We start from the raw sequence: 20837 nt of genomic DNA, 5'->3' as shown, positions 1-20837 counted from the left end.
CTTACTGCACTGTGTCACAGAACCTAGAACATCATAATTCACTAACAATATTAATAGGTGCATTGATAATGTTATAGTCCTACATATACAGCAATCACTAGAAGAGTCATTCTGGAGCACAAAAGAGAAAGGCCAGGTAGAGCACACTGCAGCAACACAAACCACTCTGGCTCACTATTAAAATGGTCTTTCAAAGCCTCCCTGAACTGTATAGCTCCACGCCAAACTCTTCTTATAGCCCTGGTATCTGGCTGTTCAAATTCAGCAGACAGCCACTCCCACCTCCACTCTGGCAGAATTTTTTCCCCTTTACTTCACAGAAATTACGCAGGACAGAGCAGGCAGCTATAACTAGTGGGATTTTTTTCACTGAAGTCTAATCTTGTGAGTAAACAAAGCCAGCGACCCTTCAAATGACCAAAAGTATATTCAGTTGTCATTCTGTAGTTGAATTGCCCCTAGGTGCTGTTGAGGTGACCGGTGTATGGCTTTATGAGCCAGGGGGAGGCTGATCACCCAGCACCACTACTAGTATTTCAATATCCCCAAGGGTAATCCTCCTGTCAGGTAATAAAGTCCCTGCTTACAGCTTTCTGAACAGTCCTGTGTTCTTAAAGATACATAGGTCATGCACCTGCCAGGACCAGTCCACACTGATGTCGGTAAGGCATGCCTGGCGATCCATCAGCAGTTGCATTACCGTAGAAAAAGTAGCCCTTTATATTGATGTACTCTGTGGCAAGGTGGTCTGGTGCTAAAGTAGAGCTGTGTCCCCCATCTATTTCCCTAATGCAGATCGGGAACCCCACTGCCGCAAAACCATCCACCATGTCCTGCACCTGGCTCAGAGTCACAGTCCTGCATAGTAGGAGGTGATTAATTGCCATGCACATTTGCCCCTGAAGTGGATTTCCTGATTCCAAAATGATTCCTGACTGACTGGTAATCTGGCCTTGCAAGTTTCCACACTGCAATTGCCAATCACTTCTTCACGGTCAGTGCTGCTCTCATTTTGGTGTCGCTACAATGGAGGGCTAGGGCAAGTTCTGCACACAGATCCAGGAATGTGGCCTTCTGTATCCAAAAATTCTGCAGCCACTACTCATCATCTCAAACCTTCATGATAATGCAATCCCACCAGTCAGTGCTTGTTTCTTGGGCCCAGAACTGGCACTCCACCACCTTCAGCTGCTCTACAAATGCCACCAATAATCTTGAATCATTTCTTTCAACCTAGCCTCCAAGGAATCATCTTGTTCCCCAGGGCTCTTCTTACAACGCTCATGACAACAGTGCAGACCTGTGCAGGCTCCATGCTTCCGTCAGAGATGGCAGACAGCAAGGAAGGACTCATGAGATTGTGGGATTTTGTAAATAAAGCATGCAATATTATGGTTTGCAGATGAAATTACAGGCAAGACAACACTATATTATGGGAAGTTGACTGCATGTGCCCACTCACCTCTGTGCAACTAATTTCAGCCCTATCAGGCATTGCAAGAACTTCCCAAAAGACCCTGCATTGGAAGGTGGCGAGTTGCATAGTAGGATACCTACCCATGGAGCACTGCATTCTACATCAATAAAAGTGCTCCTGGTGAGGATGTGCACTGCCAATACAAGGATCCAACTGTGCTCTCACACAAACAATTTAATAACTCCAGTGTCTGTATGCCAACATAACTTAGGTCTACATAATTTTGTAGTGTAGACATGGCCTTATATCTCTTTCTTGAGTGAAAACTAATTTAGTTCCCATCATTTTGTATATATAGGTGGGATTATGTTTTCCAATGTGCATTACTTAGCATTTATCAACATTAAATTTCATCTGCCATTTTGTTGCCTGGTCACCCAGTTTGGTGAGTTTCTTTTGTAAGGGTATGTCTTCACTACCTGCTGTATTGGCGGGTAGCAATCAATTTCTCGGGGATCGATATATCGCGTCTCATCTAGACGCGATATATCGATCCCTGAACGCGCTCCTGTCGACTCCGGAACTCCACTAACGCGAACGGCAGTAGCGGAGTCGACAGAGGGAGTCGCGGACATCAATCCCGCGCCGTGAGGACGATAGGTAACTCGATCTAAGATACTTCGACTTCAGCTACGTGAATAGCATATCTTAGATCGATCTCCCCCCCGCCCCACCAGTGTAGACCAGCCCTAATGCTTCGCAGTCACCTTTGGACTTAACTATCTTGATTAATTTTCTTTCACTGTCTACCCCCTTTTCCAGGTCATTTATGAATATGTTGAATAGCACTGGTCCCAATAAATATCCTTGGTGGACCCTGCTATTTGCCTCTTCCCATTGTGAAAATTGGCCATTTATTCCTACTCTGTTTCCATCTTTTAGCCAGTTACTGATCCATGACAGGACCTTACTTCTTATCTCAGGACTGCCTACTTTGCTTAAGAGCCTCTGGTTAAGGACCTAGTCAAAAGGATATCTCAAAGTCCAAGAACACTACTTCACCCTTGTTCACATACTTGTTGACATCCTCAAAGAATTCTAATATATTGGTGAGGCATGATTTCTCTTTACAAAAGCTATGTTTACTTTTCCCTAACGTATCATGTTCATCCATGTGTCTGATAATTCTGTTCTTTACTAATAGTTTCAACCAATTTGCCTGGTAGTGAAGTTAAGCTTACCAGCCTGTAACTGCCAGGGTTGCCTCTGGAGCCTTTTTTAAAGATCAGTGTTACATTAGCTACCCTCCAGTCATCTGGAGGCTGATTTAAGGTTACATAATACAGTTGTTAGTTCTGCAATTTAATTTGAGTTCCTTCAGAACTCTTGGGTGACTGCCATATGGTCCTGGTGACTTATTACTGTTTAAATTGTTCTACAACTTCCTCTATTGACACCTCAGTCTGGGACAGTTCAGATTTGTCACCTAAAAAGAATGGCTCAGGTGTTAGAATCTCACCCACATCCTCTGCAGTGAAGAACAATGCAAATAATTCACTTAGCTTCTCTACCATGTTCCTGCCTTCCTTGAGTGCTCTTTTACCACTCTATCATCCACAGGTCCCAATGATGTTTGGCAGGCTTCCTGCTTCTGCTGTACTTAAAAGTTTTTGCTGTTAGTTTGTGTGTCTTTAGCTAGTTGCTCTTTTAAGTCTTTCTTGGTCTATCTTATTACACTTTTATACTTGACTTGTCAGAGTTTATGCTCTTTTCTATTTTCCTCATTAGGATTTGTTTTCCAGTTTTTAAAGGATGCTTTTTTGCCATTAACCACATCTTTTACTCAGCTGTGATGGATTTTTATTTTTACTTTATTTTTGTTCTCTTACTGCTGTTTTTTATTTGGGGTATATCTTTAGTTTGAGTCTCTATGGTGTTTTTAAATAGTCTCCATGCAGTTTTTAGGCATTTCATCCTTGTGACATATTTTAATTTCTGTTTAACTAGCTTCTTTTTTATGTAATTCCCCCTTTTTGAAGTTAAATGGTACCATGGTGGGTTTCTTTGGTATTCTCTCCTCCCCCCCAAAAAAGAAGATTTTAAATTTAATTGCATTACATTATAGTCATTATTACTGAGCGATTTAGGTGTATTCACCTTTTGGACCAGATCCTATTTTCCACTTAGGACTAACTCAGGAATTGCCTCTTCCCTTGTAGGTTCCAGGACTAGCTGCTCCAAGCAGCAGTCATTTATGTTGTTAAAAATTTTCTCTGCATCCCTTTCTGAGGTGACATATACCCAGTGATGAGCTGCCAAAATCTTAACAACCAGTTCCCTATAAAAAGTTCTGATTTAAGGGGGGAGGAGCGATCGGAGACATACTCGTGGGGCCGGGGGCCCCTGCAGGGCCTGGGGAAAATTGCCCCCCCCAGCGGCCCTGGAGCTTGCAGCCTCCCACCCCCCCTTACCTTGCCTGCAGCTCAAAGCGGCAGGATAACTCAGGAGCACAGCTGAGCTGTCCAGCTGCTGCCAGTGGCTGGCCACGCTGCAGCTGGGGGGGAAACAGGGGAGGGGCCGGGGGAACCTCAGCCTCCCCAGCTGGGAATCCTGGGAGCAACAGGATGGTCCGGCCCATGGACCGGAGTTCTTTGCCCACCCCCTGGCCCTTTAACAACCGGTTCTCCACGGAGGTCTAATTTTAGCAACCAGTTCTTGGGAACTGGTGAGAACTGGCTCCAGCTCACCACTGCATATATCCAGTCAACATGAAGATAGCTAAAATCCCACCTTACTTTTGGGTTATCTAATTCTTAAAAAACTCTAATCTTCCTGAACATTTCACAGTCACCATCATCCTCCTTTCAGATAGTCGGTAGTATATTCCTACTGCTATACTCTTATTGTTCAAGCATGGAATTTCTATCCATAGAGATTATATGGTACAGTTTGATTCATTTAAGATTTTTACTTTGACGCTATGCTTTCTTTCACACATAGTGCCACTCTCACACCCAGCATGACCAACTCTGTTATTCCTATATATTTTATACTCCAGTATTACCGTGTACCATTGATTATCCTCATTCCACCAAATTTCCATGATGCTTATATCAATATCCTCATTTAATGCCAGGCACTCTAGTTCACCCATCTTACGAGTTAGACTTTAGCATCTGTATATAATCACTTGTACATTTTATCAATATTCAGTTGCTTGCATGTATGTGTTATACTTACATGGATTCTTAAGTTTTAACTCTCTTCTCTAGCTCATACCTGTACTTTACCAACTTCTTTCCTATCCTAGAATATTTACTGAGATTTATATTTACAAGGATATAGAGTTCCCCCTTTTACTGTGATGGCAAAGAGCAACAAAATCTGAGAAGAATTTTTTTTTTTTAAAAAGGAAAAATATGTACAGAAAGAGTAACTTAGTTGCTAATTTACAAAAAGAGAAGAAAACAGTTTATTGCAAAATTAAAAAATATAAGGAAAAAGGTCAGTTCAGAGGCCCACAATCTGACATCCAACAGGATGAAAATCCTAAACTGAAGGAGGGGGTCATCTTCTGTCTTCAGTCTAGATGCAAAGTTGTACATGCATCACATGACACCACACCATGACACTAGCATTAGGCAATTTTATTATTTTTGTATTCACTAAACTGTTCGCTGAACTATTTTTTGTTTCATGAAGCAAATTCTAAATATCTTCATTCTGATAATTTAATATTACAAAATTAACATTAAAGATACAAATAGTCTTAAAACTGAAAGTTTTTAGTCAAATCTTACACATATATCTTGTCTTCTTTATCATGTTATAAATAAAAAAAATGAATAAAGAGGGATGGTAGGTTACAATTTCTTGCTTTAACCCAAATGCATTTCATTAAAAATATAACCATATCAAGCCATACATTTGTTGTAATGATTATTCCCTGTTTTGATAACTAGTTCAACAAATCAACAACTTTTATTTATGAGTGTGTTAATAAAAACCACCCACAAACAAAGCCCACCTCAAGCAGCTTAGCAGGGACTTCTGAAATTTACCAAAAAAAGTATTAGGAAGGCTCTCTGGAACAATTATTATTTCTATTAGTTTTCATGATAATTAAGAAATACGTCCACTAGGAAATGGGTACACTTCAGCTATTAATTAGGCCAAAACTAGTAGTGAAATGCCATTAGCTCTTCATTGTAATAATCAAATAACCACTTCTTGTAAACTGAGAAGAAAAGCAGATAATTTTTTAACAAATGTCATATTAAAACTAGGACTTTTTAAAAGCCACAATACTGTTTCCATGGGTTATATTCTGAAACAAAAACATTAACACAGAGTAAAGGTTGAGAGCACATATCCGACTCTGATAAAGTAATAGCACGAGGTCTGATCTGAATTTCTAAATGTTTGATTTTAATCCACAGTATCTGGATGAGTAGGAGTGTTACTAAGCAAACAATGAAGATGGCCTATACAAAGTGGGCTAGAGTGTGACTTGGGCTGAGCAAGTGGGCAAAAGGATTACTCTAATTCTTTATGCTCTTGGATTGGCCCTTTTGGTGCTTCCATTTGGATGTACACAAGTAAGTGCTGTGTTCCAACTACCTGCACCCCCACAGCTGGGAGTAGGTGCTTAGTTTCACCTGCCATATATTGGCCAGCTCAGCTGAGCCAGTGTTGGGGAAGGGAGAAGAAGAGATAGTGGTAGTAATTTATAGCAGCATGAACCAGCGCAAATGGAAATCCTCTCGCAGTAAAGAAAGAATACAGAGAGCAGCAACACACTGTCCCTTGTAACTCAGGGCAGAGTACAACTGCAATCACTAGCCCAAAGCAGTGTCTAATGCACAAATAAAGAAAGCAAAAAAAACCTCTCTAATCTTTCAATTATAATGATTTTATACATTATTTAAAACAATGGTAGTTAAAAAATACTCACACAAGTATGTTTGAAGACTAATTAAAAATACTGTCAGTTTAAATACACCTATGAGCACTGAGATGTCATTAACTAGCATTTCCACAAACTAGAAAATCTTATTAAAACACTCAGAGTAGACAGAAGTAGCTATCATAATTCCATTTGTTTGGAAGACATACCATAGAAGTTTGTCTACAAGTTTGATACATACAAATAGGCAAATATTTCATTTATCATTCTTTTTTATTGTTCAGTTGCAGACACTTTATATATCCTTACAACTTCAGGTGAAATTGGTATTTACATTGACATCAGCCTAAATATAGCAGACTCCCATATTGCAGCTTTTCTATAAAATTTGGCCAGAAGCAGCAAAAATATAATTATATAATATTAATTATCGTGTGTGTATAAATTTTAAATACTTTCAATGATCCTACATTAATGGGGCAGCACTGAACTCTTATTTCCAAGATGTAAAAGTTTTTCAGATTTGGGGGTGAAGCTGAGGAAAAGCTCTGCAAATGTCAAATATCCTCCATACATCTACTGCCTCACAACATATTTTTATGATCCAGAAACAATCTTTCAAACATTTATTAAAAATATTGTGAGCTTTACAATGGACAGTGAAATTCTAGAGCAGGCGTTTTCCCCTTAGTTTCCTATATATCCTCCTTTCACATAGACAGTAACACGTAAATGTGCCTAAACTAGCTTGAAAACATGCGTCCTTCAAATTGGCTCTCACAGCAGATATTTTTAACCTTAAAATTTGGCATCAGTTCTCAATGGAAAATATTTTAGAACAACAACATGGGATTGATGTAGCATAAAGTCTTAAAATACATTTGTCAATCCTGTTTGAGAATTGAAAGTGTGTTTACATATTTTAATAAACATGCTGCTGGTTCAAAAGAAAAAAAAAACCATGATGATACTTACCACTGTGTTACGTTTTTCCCCCTACTGCTTCTTCCCTGAGCTTTCAAAGCCAACATTCTGTGAAAGGAAAAGAGACAAAAAAGTTTACTCAATGTTGTGCATAATTAGATATATATGTATTATATCAGAGGTTCTCAAACTGTGGTCTGCAGACCACCAGTGGTCCACGAGTTCCATTCAGGTGGTCCGTGGATAGTTTCCTTTAAAGTCCGCACCTGGGCAGCTGCACACAAGAGAATGGTGGGCCATCCACCTAATTAGTGAAGCCGCGCAGGCATGCCTCCACTAATTAGGTGCCTGGACCCTGGAGAAGACGCACATGTAAGGTGAGGTGGTGGCCTTGGGGGGAATAGGGGGTAAGTGGGAGGGGGCAGTGGGATGAGAAGAGGGGGTGGAGGGAATTGGGACATGCAGGGCTGCGGTGGCCAAAGAGGTGACTTTCCCCAGCTCCAGGGCTGCGGTGGCTGGAAGACACGCCCCCGCCCCTTCCCAGCCCCAGCTCAGCGGCTGCCACAGTGGGGGAGAGAGGGCATATCCATCACATTAGAAAGGTAAGATACTGATATTACAATATGACTTGTATGCTTTTATTTGTAGAACAAAAAACGTTTAAGTTTTTTTTATATAATGCTTTTATTCAAAGCGCTTTACAATAGCTAGCTAACGATACAAACAACATTTGGAAAGATCAGTAAGCAGTCCGCCAAGACCCTCAGCAATTTTCAAGTGGTCAGCAGGGAAAAAAGTTTGAGAACCACTGTATTAGATATTTTATTTTGCATTCAGGTCATTTAAAAAAGCTGTGCTTATTGTGGTCTGAAGAACTGAAGGAACTTGAAAGCTTTTTCATAAACGGTAGCCAAAAAGTATCTCTACAGTAAAGGGCAACGTCACTTTCTCCTCTATTTTCATTTTGATTTTAGATTATTTCTACACTGTTTCTTCTATAATCCTTACCTAGCATTTTTGGAATAGTTAGCAAGTATCAACCCCAGTATAAAAATGTTGAAAGGCACCCTAATAAACTGATTTATATCAGCAACATTCTCTCCATATGATCCTGAAGAAATTTATTTGAAAAGCTAAACATAACAACAACTAGAAATGAATGGAGCATGACAAGGTTGCACTTCACCCATGCATTTAATAACTTAATTTTCTACCAGATTCCTTCTCAGCAAATGCTGGACAAGGCACATTAGGTTTTTTTTTAATTGAACGAACAAACAATTTGTAATAAGCAAGCTTTTGAACCAAAAATTGTCCCTCAGGTGAAAGACATCTCTTTTTCAACTGAATTTGTGCATATTTTAAATTATTTGCTGCTCCAATAAAAAGGGCAATTTTATCTACAACAGGGATGAGCATGGTACAATTGCCTCTAAAAATCAATCTACCTTGTCTACTTTTTCCTTTAGAGATTAGAATTGTCAGCTAAAAACATTTTCTGCAGCTGACAACAAATATGCACAAAGGAGTTCAAGTTGGTTGCAGTATCCTTTGAAGTAAATATACATTATGTAGATAAGAGTGTATATTTGGACCAGACAACAACTTTATACCAATACAGAGGAGTGAGATTTCAATTACACTTCTACCCCAATATAACGCTGCCCTCTGGAGCCAAAAAATCCTACTGTGTTATAGGTGAAACCGCATTATAGCGAACTTGCTTTGATTTGCCGGAGTGCACAGCCTGGGCCCGCCCCTCCCCCCCCCGGAGCGCTGCTTTACCACGTTATAGCCAAATTCATATTATATCAGGTCACGTTATATCGGGGTAGAGGTGTATTTCAATTTCAGTCTAAAACATTCCACACCAAAGATTACCTATCTTGAGCTTTGGCAATGTTGGCATACAACTAAAAATAATACCACAGGCAGTATTGCCAAAATGTCCAAGTGTCTAAATAATTCAAAGTCATATACCCCCCAAAAAATTACAAGATTGCCTTAGAACTCATGACATTATAAAAGTATTTTTTGGGTTCTTTTAGCTGTCTTCTGGTTTTTGAGACTCCATGGTTTACAGTTTCAAACTTTACTCAAACAGCCATGAAGGCCAGAAACTATATATATATTTAATAAAGAAAATGAAAGTACGCTGAAATTCTCATGTAATCAGAGGACTCCAGGAGCTGGGGTTTAACAAAAATAAACACTAAATACCATGAGCTAGCAAAATAGTACATAGAAGTTAGTGAACAAATCACCTAATATCATATTTTTCCTTCTGCCTTACACTTCCAATTATCATCCAGTCATCACGTTAACCTGGTTTTAAATCTAACTGTCTAACGTAGCAGTGGTGAACCAGCATTCCCCAGACTTTTATACCACGAAGGATCAAGCTGATACTGAGCACAACAGCGTGCACACTACTTCTCATTCAACTTCCTGAACCACTGCTAACGGCATACAAAGCCCTAATCCCAATACACACAAACAAGGTACACAGATGAGGTAAAAAAGCTCTTACTAAGAAGAGGACTAGAGCACTGTCGTCTCTTTCTAGCGTTGCTAGATCATGCAATTTTACCATGAGTTCTATAATATCTGGTGTTTTTCTTCAAGCCCCAACTTCTGGATTCAGGAAGCCACATGAGAAACCCAACTTTCATTTTTAAAAAAGTTTCTAATTATCATGGCTGCAGAGAAAGGCTGAAAATGTATTCCTTAAAAGCCTTAAAAATCAGAAGGGAAAAAAAATTACTTTAAAAAATTCATGATTTTTAAGAAAATCCTAGCTCTCCATTTCAAATAGGGACCTTTCTGGCAGTTATTTCATTTTACGCCAACATCTATATAAGATGTAAAATTGTCACTTGTCCAGGATTTCCCAGGATCGTCCCTTCTTTGAGGTAGCTTTCCCAGAAAATCTGTAAGAGGGTTCAGTTCAGACTGCCAGCTGTCCAGTTTTAGGGCCTCAGGATCATCTCAGATGTCATGAGGTTTTTATACCTCAGAGGTGGCAAGTGGCAACCCTAATTTGATGAAACATCATCTCTATTCTTCTGTTAACCTAGTGCTGTGTACACCAGTGAATAGATCAGCTTAGCTATGGTGCTGAGAGATGTGGATATTTCAGATCCCAGAGCATCATAGCTGCGTCAATGTAACTTTTTAGTGTAAACCCGGCATATCTTACTCTCAATTTTAAAAAAAGTCAAACCCTATTCTCCATTCAACTGTGGAGATCTTTAAGATCTTTTTGTTATAATCCCCAGTTCAAATTTAGAAATAAAATTCTTGGTTGTCATTTTGACCACTTCACCCACTCTTCCCATCCCCTCTACTGGTGCCTTCTCCATCACATCAAAAACAAGCTACTTAAATTTTAAATTTAGTCCCACTAAATCTATCATATTGTACGCAGTCAAGCTGATAATGCTCTTCCCAACAATACCAGCCTTTAACAACCATTAGTCAAATTTTTCCTCAAAAGCACTTTCTGTGAAACCCAGTAGCAAAGTGTCCCATTCCTTCTCTAGTGCTGGTCCACAAAGAGGATAATAACCTATTACTGCTACCAGTTACTCCATTAGCTCAAGTGGTAGAGGTCTGTCTGGTGAATCTAACATTTCTCAACCCTGTTGAACTATATGGGTATCAATATGTCACCAAAATGCAGAAAGTTGGATTGTGTAACAACTAGAACAGGTCAAAAGTCTTTCTAAGAAGTTTTTATTTGGTTAAAAATTTTGTTCTTTCCCTATCTCCCTGATCTGGAAAGTTGGGGGGGGGGGAGAGAAGGAGTGTATTTTAGTTTTTTCAATAGAACCTCAGATAGTAATTTTTCATTTTTCTTTCCATTTCTCCACATTCTCCTTTTCCTTCATTTTTTCAATGGCAAAATGGGGCAAAAATAAAGGGAAGAGAAAAAGGGAAATGCTCAAGAATAAAAAAAAAAGCCAAATTTTTCTAGATAAAAAGTTTCCATTAAAAACTTTAAATAAATGAAAAAAACTTTTTTTAAATTTGCAGAAAAAGGTTTTTGTTTTTTTTTTAAATAAAGCATTACCATTTCTTCATTAGCTCTAGTAACAACAATTATTTTGTGTCACATCGAGTACCAAGTAGTAGCCTCTTTCCTGAGCCTGTCATGTTTCAATGTCTGTGTTGTCAACTCAGCCAAAGAATGCAACCATCTTTCTGGTCATTGTCATAAACATACGGCTAAGGGTAGCATAAAATCCCTCCTTTACCTGTAAGGGATTAAGAAGCTCAAATAACCTGGTTGGCACCGGACCAATAAGGGAAGAAGATACTTTCAAATCTGTGAGGGGAGGTTTTGTTTTGTGCTCTCTTTGTTGTTCTCTCCAGGACAGAGCAGGACCAGGGCAGGAAAAAACATCTCCTAAAACCCTACTTGAAATAAGCACCCAAGATTACAAAAATTGTAAGTAATAGTAAGGAACTGCATTAGCTTATCTTTTGTTTTAGCTTGTGAGTTTTCCCTATGCTAAGACGGAGGTTTTGTCCTGTTTTTTGTAACTAAAGTTCTGCCTAGAGGGGAATCCTCTGTGTTTTAAATCTTATTGCCCTATAAAATTACCTTCCATCCTGATTTTACAGAGGTGCTTCTTTTACTTTTTTTCTTTATTATAAAGTTCTGCTTTTAAGAACCTGATTGGTTTTTAGCATCCTAAAAACCCAAGAGTCTGGTCTGTGCTCACCTTGTTTACGTATCTAGTTGGTATATTATTCTCAAACCTCCCCAGGAAAGGGGGTGAAGGAGCTTGGGGGGATATTTTGGGGAAACAGGAATGCCAAGTGGTCCTTTTCTAACTCACTTGGTGGTGGCAGCGATACTGTCCAAGGACAAGGGAGAATTTGTGCCTTGGGAAAGTTTTAACCTAAGCTGGTAGAAATAAGCTTATGGGATCTTTCATGTGGGCCACCACATCTGTACCCTAGAGTTCAGAGTGGGGAGGGAACCCTGACACTCATGCTCAAACTTCTTAGCGTTGGCCACAGATACTGAATAAAATCTATAGTTTAGCAATAGGTATGGATAACTTGGGCCTTTCCATTCTAAAAAAAAAACAAAAACAAAAAAACTATTTAGCAAACCTTACAACTTTCTTTAAAAGTTATACCTTTGGCTGGAATTCCTCATTTATGAGGAAAGTGTTTAGCTGTTTTTGAGTTTACTAATTCATTTTTAATAATGCCTATCATCATAGTGAGTAGTATGACAGATCTGGAGCTGCTCTGTAATAACTTATCAATATTTTATCTTCTGTTGGTCTGTTATTGTGTGGTTTACTGTATGCATATATTGAGTGACTTCAATAGCAAGACTGTCAGAAAATGCAGGCAAGGAGGAGGACAATAACTTAGATAACCACCTCTCAGCAGACACCCATGACTCTTGACCGGAATGTTGTTACACTGACTGCTGCTGAACCACCCAAACCAGCTTATCCAGGTTCAAAAAACAGAGGAGAGCAACAAGACTTAAGACTAGATTTATTTATTTATTTATTTTTTAATCAAAGACACACAGAAATAGAAAAGGAAGGTGAACCTAGATTTCAGAGGTTCAGGGTTTGGGGAAAAGACGACATACCAAGGTCCCCATTAAGAGTATGGTGATACCTTAGGTGAAAGAGACATACATATAGGCCTTTTGTTGCTTTAAAAACCTTTTCTCTTAAGTTACGCTTTGTTTCTACTTTTAAGATAAAGCAATTCTTTATTTAAAAGGACTGTTTGTGGTCACTATATTCACACCACTGTTCACCAGCTTCCAAAGGGAAGAACCATAGAGTCATGAACCCAATTGGACCTGCTAGGGTAAGCAAAGTTGGTCCACAGCATACTGTAGCCCAGGACCCTTCAAAAAGTGGGAGAATTAGGTGATTCCACCCCAGGAAAGATACAGCACAATGCCTAAAACCTATGGGGATGCACTCAGATATCAGAGACCGGTAATCACCACAAATAGATGTTTGATTATACAATATAAATTAGATTTACTGTTTCAAAAACCAAATCTCAAACTTTGAACAAAAGAAGCATGTCTCACATCATTCCCTGAAGTTTGTTAGACAGGCCAGTTGGACCAAGTGGGAGAATAAATTCCAAAAATGGGAACCCTCAAATATGACCAGTCATGGCATGTTTAAAGACTTCAGAACCAAGAACAAGAATCTCAGCTGATTTTAACTAACATGAGGTATGTGGTGAGAGGTGGTCTCACAAAAAAAACAAACAAACAAACAAAAAAAGCCACCACACCACCACTCACGCCCCCTCCCCCCCTCCCAACACTGTCAGGTTTCAGGCCACTCGGTTTTAAAGAGAATTAAACACATTTTGAATTGTACACAAAAGAAATGGAAGACCAATGCAGAGACTTGAGCATAAGTGCTATGAACCCAAGCAACCTAAACCACTCAGAACAGCTTTTAAATTTAGTTTTAAACTTGAAACATGAATTGTGAGAATAAGTAATTAAAAGAAGTGTTCAAGATGCAATGCTCAAGGACAAGACATACACAAAAGAGTAAGCTGATGACTAGAACAGAGGTAGGCAACCTATGGCTCCTGTGCCCCAGGACACTGCCCGAGTCCTGGCCAGCAGTCTGGGGGGCTCTGCATTTTAATTTAATTTTAAATGAAGCTTCTGAAACATTTTTAAAACCTTATTTACTTTACATACAACAATAGTTTAGTTATATATTATAGACTTATTGACCTTCTAAAAACATTAAAATGTATTACTGGCGCACGAAACCTTAAATTAGAGTGAATAAATGAAGACTTGGCACACCAGTTCTGAAAGGTTGCCGACCCCTGGACTAGAATATTGGCCTCCCTAGGATCTCGTTTCAATTCCAGCTAAGTGGGTCACAAATGCAATGATCTCAGATGAATCTCTCATCTACTGTAGTACATATCATAAAAATTAATGTATGTAATCTAGCACAACTGTCAGACTCTTAAAAAAATAAAATATTCACAGTTGAGCTACAATGAACTAGATCTCACCTAGAATACTAACGATAGTGATTTAAGAGAAGTTTTAAGGTTATTAGCAATACAAAATGGTGGGACAGTCACAGTTCAGGAGCTTGTTCTTATGCCTCTACTAGACGGAAACCAATCCTCAGATACGATTTCTGCAGATACTGTGCTTTGATATGAAGATGTATATCCCCATCCACTACACCTTCCAAGAAAACAGCATCTAGCACAAGCTTGTTCAATGATACATTTGTATATGCAGTACTGTACAACTAATAACTAGTGTAACTGACAATATACAAATCCACAAAACTTTTATATGGCATCTGACCATTGAACTACAAAACACAATTTAAATTAAATACAACTACTACATTAATGAAACATGACTGCATTTATGGTTCTCACAGCCATAACATTTTCCTCCTGCAACCATGTACAAAATGTTTTAGGGCTTGGGGGATTTTTAAGTTAATCTATTGTTGGTAAAAGATGGGTGCAACCATAAAGACTAAAATTCTATTTATCCACAAAAAAAGTTAAGCAGAGAGACCTGCACTGCAACCTTATATACTATACTCTACCAAGGCATCTCAACCCTGTTCTGTCAGCATCAGCTTTAAAAATAGGAGATGTTAGTTCAGTCTATATGCTTGATCAACTCTTTGCATCTGCAGAGACTATACATAAGACAAGTGATTAGTGCCACTAACACTGACAGTTTTTAGTGTGAATACTTGTCCACTGAACTAAGACCATCAACTGGATCACACCTTTAGTAAAACTGTTAACTAAGGCCTGGTCTACACTACAGAGTTAGGTCAATTCAAGCTGCCTTTGTCGACCTGACTATGGACATGTCTACACTAAAATTTCGCTCCCACCGATGTAACTGCCCCCCCTAGACCGACTTCATCATTTCACTTCCATGACAGGTGTCAAGTTTAGGTCAACACAGTGTCGATACTGCGTTACTTATATTGATTTTAGTGGCCTCCAAGGGGTGCCCCATAATGCCCCACTTTCACTGTTCTGGTCACTGTTTTGAACTCCACTGCCCAGAGCAAGGTACACAGGAAGCCGCACTCCCCTTTAAAGCCCCACAAAATTTTGCGACTGCATTTCCAGTTTCTCCTGGAGAGCTCACCTAGCAACTATGCAGCTGACCATGCTGGCTCCATACTGGAAATGACTCCTGCCTGGAGTACACAGAAAGTGTTGGAGCTCCTGGGTCTGTGGGGTGAAGAGGCTATGCAGGCACAGCTCTGATCCACTCATAGACACTTATGAGCAGATCACTCAGGGGATAGGGGAAAAGGGCTAGAAGAGGGACCAGCAGCAGTGCCGCGTGAAAGCCAAGGAGCTGCAGCAGGTGTACCAGAAGACAATGGAGGCTAACAATTGCTCTGGTGAGGAGCTCTAAACCTGTCAGTTTTATAAAAAGTTGCATGCAATCCTCAGACGAGATCCTACCACCTCCTTCAAGAGTGCCATGGATACTCTGGAGGAGCCCAAGTCACAGGCAGTGTTCCCTCTAATTTAAGTTCATGTATGGAATGAATTTTGTTATGTGCACCAATATGAAGGTGATTTGTGGAGGGGCTGGGGCCGAGGGTTTCAGTGTGTGGGATGAGGTTCAGGGCTGGGGAAAAGAGTGGAAGTGCGGGGGAGTGAGGGCTCTTGCGGGGGGTGAGGGCTCTAGGATGGGGCCAGAGGTGAGGGGTTTGGGGTGCAGGCTGGGGAAAGGGGACTCCCTTCTAGCTCTCTCTTGCTGCAGCAGCTTGGGGCCATGGGAGAGTTGCCTCTCCCCAGCCACAGCAGCTCCAGATGGGCTGGGCCTGGGGAGAGGTGCCTGTCTCCACCTACACAGCCCTTGATATCCTGCTGTGCAGCCGTGCAGCTTAGAGGAAACTTTGGTCATAGGCCCCCTGCTGTGAACTGCGAGGAGAACCACAATGAGTAAGAAGAATATGGGGGACAGGTGACTGGGGGAATCCAGTAGCACAGTGAGGCAGAACCTGTTTTGGGCTCCTGGGCAATCCAGCTAGTCCCTACAGTCCAGCACGGGCAAGCCTTATACAAGCAAAGGAACTTCTGGTAAATGTGCATCTTGCTTTGAAATTGCAAGGATGGAACCCCCAAAGTAGCAGGACACATCTGTTTGTTTACTCTTCTTTACTTATGAAACAAGAGATAGTGAAATAGTAACTCTACCTCTACTGGTTATCTGCTTTCCATTCCCCTGTGCAGTTAGGAAGAGGGAGCCCCACAGAACAGTTTGTGCGCACACGGATGTCTTATGAATCCTCCGAAGATATCTTGAGGAAACTTTCCTGGAGGCAGTCTGTAATCCTCTGCCAAAGATTTCTGGGGACAGTTGCCTTATTTCTTCTACTACAGTAGGACACTTTCCCACACCACTCACCAATTATATCAGCAGATACCATTGCATCACGCAGGCTAGCAGCATATGGCCCCGGTCTGCAGTTGGATGCCTGTCAGAGCTGTTCCCTTTCCACCTATATTATCCTCAAGAATGAGGTATCAGCTAAAACCAACACCACCTGTGGAAAATGGTGCCAGGATTCAGTTTAACTGACCTATTTGCATATACTCATGCCCGTGACATGGGATGACATCAGGCCCGTCAACAGCAATTCCGGGCCCAGGGCAGAATAGTCAATGGGCACCCATGCGCACACAAACCATGCCTGCACGGATGCGGTTCGCCTGACATTTGGGCAGTGCTGCACCTGTGCTGGTTGGTACCCAACAAGCTGCCAGCTGCGCTGCTAGGCGTGCTCTTTCAGCACAGCCAGGGCTTCCATATGCCCACCTGGTAGGGTTGCCAACTAAGTGCACAAACTCAAAGACCTCTGCCCCATCCCTTCCCTGAGGCCATGCCCTTGTCCCACCCCTTCTCCGATGGCCCACCCCTACTCACTCCATCCCTCCTCCCTCTGTCACTCACTCTCCCCCACCTCATTTTCACCAGGCTGGGGCAGCGGGTTGAGGTGGGGGAGGGGTGCAGGCTCAGGGAGGGAGTTGGGTGTGGGCTCTAGGCTGGGGCAGGGGGTTGGCGCCTAACTCGGGCAGCTCCCAAAAGTGGCCGGCACACCCTCTGGCAGCAGCTCCTAGGCAGGGGACCCAGAGCGTCTCTGCACACCGCTGCTGCAGGCATCGCCCCCGCAGCTCCCATTGGCCACAGTTCCTGGCCAATGGGAGCTGCAGAATTGGTGCTGGGAGCAGCACATGGAGACCCCCTGTCCGTTTCCCCCCCGCCCCTCTCCAGGGGCCATATGGCCATTCCAGTCGCTTCTGAGAGCGGCATGGAGTGACGGCGGGCAGGAAACCCACCTGCCTTAGCTCCACTGCGCTGCTGGCAGCGGTGGCGGCCCCCGTGCCCCCGGACAATTGCCCCCTTCCCCTCGGACGGCCTGGATGACATGTTCCAACAAATCCTGCAAGCTTCTGCTGCTTCAAATACCAAGCACAGGGCTTGGAGAATCACCTTTGTGGACCGTATGGCCAAGGACAGAGCAAAGAGGAAAAAGGCACAGGAAAAGGAGAGAGACAAGAATTAGTAGATACTAGCAAGAAAGAGACATAGTGCAGACTCTCGTGACCTTCCGGTTCAAAGGTCCCATGCTTACCTCCCTCTTCAGCCCATAGAGAACTGCATTCTGGGACCTCCTACCTCCCCCTCACCTCCACCCCATCCACCCACACTCACTCCACGTGGCATCTGGGGCCGCAGCACTACCAGTACCAACTTCACCCAAGGGAAGCACACAGGGAATCACAGCTGCACCTACACTGATCTGTGAAACACATGGTTGGTGTAGGTGTTTCTGAAATGGAAATGACTTATTTCCCCTTCAAAATACTTATTTTATTTATTAAGCCTTATTCTGTTATAAATGTGTCTGTTTGCATGGGTATGGAGTAAAAGTCTATTTATGGAAACTTAATTCATCTTTATTAGTTCACAACATACGCTGGCTGGGGCTGACATCATTCACAAATAGTAATGTGTGTCTTTGCAATGTTATATTACTGCACACACACCACACTCATTACAAGGTTCATACTGGGGTGCAAAAGAGCAGGGCCAGGCAGAGCACACTACAGCAACACACATTGTGGTTCACTATTGAAATGGTCTTTCTCAGACTCCCTGAGCCATATAGCACTGCTCAGCTCTTCTTATAACCCTGGTATCTGGCTGCTCAAATTCAGCAGACAGCCACTCCACCTCCACTCCCGTGGAAACTTTTCCCCCTTTTCTTCACAAATATTATGCAAGACACAGCAGGCAGATATAAACACTGGGATTTTTTTTCCCTGATGTTGCCGGCCCAAAAAGGCCTGAGGCAGCAAACAGTGGTTTGTTGCCCGGTGTGCGTCGCACTAATTATTACACCAGGGTGGAGAATGCAGAAAAAGTTTATTTGAGCTTAAGTAAGGTGCCAGGGAGATATTTACCATCTTAAATCCTGCACACACAGATACAAGCTGTGTGTGTCTTTTTATACATGATTTTAACAAGGCATTTTTATTACCCCCCACTAGTTTTTTTCCCATTTCTATACAGTGTATAGTTAACAATTAAATTATTCTTGACAGCAGACAATTTATTTTGTAACTTTTCAAGGCTGTTACCTTGGTTTACTTTTGAATTTATTACCTTGTTTTCCCTCCCCTTTTTCTAAACTAAACAGGAGATAGTAAAAAGGGGCCCTATCTTTTGGTGTTTTACATTGATAAGAAGCTGTTACACATTCCATTTTTAATACTAGCCTGGGAGTTTAATTAGAGTTTAATATGGAAGCACTTTGGACAAGCATAAAATAACTTTGGTCCATTCAGGCGTGGTACAGAAAAGCTTTATTAATACTGTGGTTTTCTACCCTTCTGAGTTATCTAGGGATATGCCTAATGGCACCAACACTGAGGTCCAATCTCATCAGTAAACAATGCCACCGTCCCTTCAAATGACCAAAAGCACATTCTGCACCTCCTCAGTTTGCAGTTGAAACACTCCTTCATGCTGTCGAGGTGACTGGTGTACAGTTTCATGAGCCAGGGGAGTAAGGTGTAGGCTGTCTCTCCCAGGATCACTATTGGCATTTCAACATCCCCAATGGTAATCTGACAGTCTGGAAAGAAAGTCTCTGCTTGCAACTTTCTGAAGAGTCCTGTGTTCTTAAAGATGCACACACACTCCATGCACCTTCCCTCACCAGCACACATTTATGTCAGAAAAGTGCCCCTAGTGATCCACCAGCACTTGCATTACCATAGAAAAGTAACCCTTTCTTTGTCTCTTTGGCAATGTGGTCTGGTGCCAAAACAGGTATGTGTGTGCGATCTATTGCCCCATTGCTGCAAAACCATCCACTTTGTCTTGCACATTGCCCAGAGTCAGTGTCCTTCATAGCAGACGCAATTAGTGGCCCTGCACACTTGCATCACAACAGTTTCCACCAGTGGATTTCCAAATTTCAAATCGACTCCTGACTGATTGGTAGCTATCAGGCATTGTACGTTTCCACAGACCGATTGCCACTTGCTTCTCCACTGTCAGTGCAGTGTCATTTTGGAGTCATTGCACTAGAGGGCTGGGGCGATCTCTGCACACAGATCCAGGAATGTGGCCTTGTGCATCCAAAAGTTCTGCAGCCACTGGTAGTCGTCCCAAACCTGCATGACAAAGCAATCCCACAAATCAGCTCTTGTTTCTCAGGCCCAGAACTGGCGGCTCCATTATCTGCACCTATTCCATGAATGCCACCAACAACTCTGAATTGTTTCTATGTCCCACAGCAAACTAGCCTTGAAGGAATTGTTCTTTTTCCCGCAGCTCCTCTGGTAGTTCTGCAAATACTGCAGGATTAGGCGCCCTATGCTCGCAAAGCTCATCAGAATAATGCAGAGCTGTGCAGGATTCATGCTTCTGCCATAGATGGCAGACAATGAGGAGGGACACGTGAGTTTGCGGGACTTTTCAAAAGAGGCATGAAGCATTATGGGATGCAGATGAAATTATGGGAGGGAGAACACTGCATTATGGAACACTGAAATCATGTTCCCAGTCGTAACTTAGGTCAACATAATTTTGTAATGTAGACGAGCCCTGTGTCTACTCATTTTTGCTCCTAATCTAATTAAAGTAATGCCACTGATTACAATGAGAGCAGAACTGGTCTTTAAAGCATGTGTGTGTAAACATACACACATGCAGGGGGGTAAGAGGAGAAAAATCTCTAATGTATGTATGTGCACAATATGGATAAATCACAATTTTTAGAATAATGTTAAAACTTTGAATTTCCTGATTTGAGGCATGTACAAGCTAAACCACAATGTTGAATTACTGTTGTTTTTAAAACCCCAGCTTCTGCTGGACAAATCCCATTTCAGCAGTAACCCAGTCGGCTTTTTACCATCTGCATTTGCTAGAAAATTGCAAACTTTCCTTTTGGATGCACATGCTCCCAGTTATCTATGTGTTTGTTACCTCAAGGTTACACTATTGCAATGCATGGGGCTACACCTTAAAATCAT

At 41.6% G+C, this 20837-nt stretch overlaps 1 protein-coding gene across 5 annotated transcripts in view; it reads right to left on the bottom strand.

The window, feature by feature from the left end:
- The window catches only part of ERBIN (erbb2 interacting protein), a 250944-nt gene that overhangs the window by 150885 nt on the left and 79222 nt on the right, over positions 1-20837 (bottom strand). For all 5 annotated transcript variants that reach the window (XM_045022267.1, XM_045022272.1, XM_045022269.1 and 2 more), the window contains one exon: positions 7299-7355. The gene's annotated coding sequence lies outside the window, so the exon portion shown is untranslated. The remainder of the gene's footprint in view (positions 1-7298; positions 7356-20837) is intronic.

Source organism: Mauremys mutica, chromosome 6 (assembly GCF_020497125.1).
Source record: "Mauremys mutica isolate MM-2020 ecotype Southern chromosome 6, ASM2049712v1, whole genome shotgun sequence".
In the NCBI taxonomy this organism is placed as follows: domain Eukaryota; kingdom Metazoa; phylum Chordata; order Testudines; family Geoemydidae; genus Mauremys; species Mauremys mutica.
This window is presented reverse-complemented; position numbering and strand designations above follow the sequence as displayed.